This window comes from Zingiber officinale, chromosome 7A (assembly GCF_018446385.1).
Source record: "Zingiber officinale cultivar Zhangliang chromosome 7A, Zo_v1.1, whole genome shotgun sequence".
NCBI lineage: Eukaryota > Viridiplantae > Streptophyta > Magnoliopsida > Zingiberales > Zingiberaceae > Zingiber > Zingiber officinale.
In genome coordinates, this window is record NC_055998.1 from 77702560 (window position 1) to 77705655 (window position 3096).

A 3096-nucleotide genomic window follows, 5' to 3' on the forward strand; every position below is an offset into this window, starting at 1 on the left:
CATGTAGATGTGACTTCCTCTGAATCAAATGATGGTTCTGGCTCTAGCTTAGGTGTTGATGATATCAATGATGGTGATTCTCGAGACTCTACTAGCTCTGTATAAGTCCCTACACATTGTTCCACAACATGATCAATTCTTAAAACCTCTAAGGGTTGTCTTGATAAAGGTGGTGATCCTTGAGATGCTTCTTCCACAACACAGCTCCCTACATTCTTCCATATCATCATCATCAACACATACATCAAATATAAACCAACATCTATGTCCTCAATAGGAGAATCAATAACAAGAGGATCAATAACTTCACTTGCAGTTTTAAGTTGATCTACCACATCACATTCATCATCTGAAAATTCGATGTCACTATAACACCTTATAAAATTTTGAGATAGATCTGAAAACTTATTTACCACTACATTATCAATAAAATCCTCATCCGAAAAATCTTCATCTTCATATATATTCAAAAATCTACACTCAACCGTATTAGTGTCACAGGATTTGCCGAAGTCTTTATTTTCATTGACCCCCACTAACCTTTGTGGAAAAGGAACCCTTAGTGAAGGTCCTGGGAAAGACTGAACTCCCTTTTTCCCAAATTCCCTTTGAGCTTTTGGAGGAGGTCCAACTTGCTTATCTAATGTTGGTGTGATTAATCGTTGAGGGAAAGGTACTCGTGGCCTTTGGGAACTTCCTAGAGAAATGGAACTGAGTTCTTGTGATCTTCTATTATTCTTCTCCTCAATTCTAAACATGTCATTCTTCATAGGTTCTTCATGATTTTTGCCACTTCTCAACCCAAGATCATCACACTTTTCATTGGATCTTGACTGTGTAGGAGGGGGATCTTCTTTAAACCATTTTGAAACAATACTATCAAGCTTTGCCCCCAAATGTTTGAACTCCTCACTCTGTGACTTGTGAATTTCAACATTTTTAGGTGGTTGAATTTCATTTTGTTTGACAGGCTCTCTTACATTTATAGCTTGCACTTTTTGAATATCTGAGGGAAATTCCATCCAACTTTTGTTCAACCATTCATGGAGGTTCAATGTCACTTGATCAATTAACGAATAAGCTTCATCTACACTTTTGTCCATAAAAGAACCTCCAGCTGATGAATCCAATAAAGTTTTGTCTGAGAAAGAAATTACCCCATAGAATATGTGCAAAATCAACCATTTTTCAAAACCATGATGAGGGCACTGTCTTTGAAGACTCTTGAATCTATCCCATGCTTCAAATAATGATTCTCCATATGCCTGAGCAAAATTTGTTATGCAATTCCTCATATACACCGTTCTACTTGGAGGGAAAAAATGATTCAGAAATTGCTTCTCCAATTGTTCCCAACTTGTGATGCTTTGAGGACAGAGAGCATATAGTCAAGTCCTTGCTTTATCCTTGATACTGAAAGGAAATGTCATCAATCGAACTGCATTTGCTGATACTCCTTCACATTTCACCAAATCACAAATCTCTAAAAATGTTTCAAGATGCAGATAAGGACTTTCTGATACTTCTCCTCCAAATTTGTGACCTTGTATCATGAAAATTATCTCTGGGTCTAGTTGGAAACTTTCTACTTCAATTTGAGGTTGCACAATGGGAGATAAAAATCATGCAGAAAAGGGTGTAGAAAAATTTCTCATGGTCCTGCTTGACATGTTAGTGCTCATGGATATTCAAGAAGAAAAAGAAAATTATCAAGAATCAAAAACAAGAAATAAAATGCAATATGAAAAGCAAGAAAGCAAATGCAGAATTTAAATTGCAAGAAAGAAAGTGCATAATGAAAACAAGAAAGAAAAGATAAAAGAAAAAAGAAAAATGTCTAGAATAATTCATATGCTAAAAATTGCAAGATATGTTTACAAAAGAAAAGAAGAAAGAAACAAGATCAAAAGAGAATACTGAGAAAAGTTAGATTAGAGTACTAGAAATCAAGAATGCAAAATTAGAATTAGAATTAGAATTCCAACAAAAAGAGTTGTCAAGAATGTTATTCAAGAAAGGAAAAACTTACGAAAACAGAATTCTAACAATTAGTTATAACTATGCAAATCAAAAAAAAAAAAAAGAAAAATTATGTTTAGTCTAACTCAATTGATAATTCCTAATGTTATAGCGCAGTCCCCGGCAACGACGCCAAAAACTTGTTACGCTCCGCAAGTGTACGGAAATGTCGCAAGTAATATAAAAGATTATCGTATCCACAGGGACTGGAATAAGCACTAGAAATGCCTCAATGCGAATTAGCTAAACAACTATCCAATCATTTCAAAAGCAAAGTAAAGGTAAACAAATCTAGTCTTAAAGATCAACAAACAAGAGTCTAGTGTTTTGGGTTATGATAAAGGGAGATTCTAGGAGTTTCGGTTTCTTTGTAAGATTTCTTGAATGTAAATGGTTCACCAATTCTTATCCCTCAATTGCCAAACATGTAGAAAGTTGCCGGTTCCCTCTTGCAATAGACAACCGGCTAAGGACTGAGAAATGTATCTACATAGGATTAATTAGACATGACCCTATGTTGTCCTTACACAGAAGTGCACCTATTACTATGCCTTCCTCGGATATCAACGTAGAATCCCACGACTCATTAATCTATCAAGATACAAGAAGCTAATCATAAAATCCATCCTACTCTCTTGAATATCCCTATTTCCTCTTCAAGATTATCTCTCAAACGTCCTTACACGGGCTTGCACCTGTCACGTGGATCCCTCGGATGATCGAGTGAGAGTTTATCTTTACAAAGTCCATAAGAAATCCAAACAATCAATCAAGAATGAGAATTAAGCACAAATCACCATCAATCATTCAAGATCTAATTGATACAAGCAAGATAATGTCATTGAAACAAGAAAATGGCAAATCCATAAGAGATTACATCAATCCATCATTCAAATACTCCCTTAATCCTAGAATATAAGATCTACTTCATGAATCGAGGAAGAAAACCCGAAGAAATAGAGATTACAAGCATTCCTTGAATCCCCAATCCAAGAAAACAAGAAGAGGGGAAAGAGAAAACTTATCTACGAAGAAGCCTTGTCTTCGGATCCAATCCTCGCTCCGGAGTCGTAATCG

General features: G+C 35.6%; 1 non-coding gene across 1 annotated transcript; it reads left to right on the plus strand.

Annotated features, from left to right (window-relative positions):
- The first annotated feature begins 1191 nt into the window (after positions 1-1191).
- Positions 1192-1297, plus strand: LOC122003114. The gene has a single exon (XR_006117787.1). It is a non-coding gene; the product is annotated as a small nucleolar RNA R71 (small nucleolar RNA).
- Positions 1298-3096: the final 1799 nt, after the last annotated feature.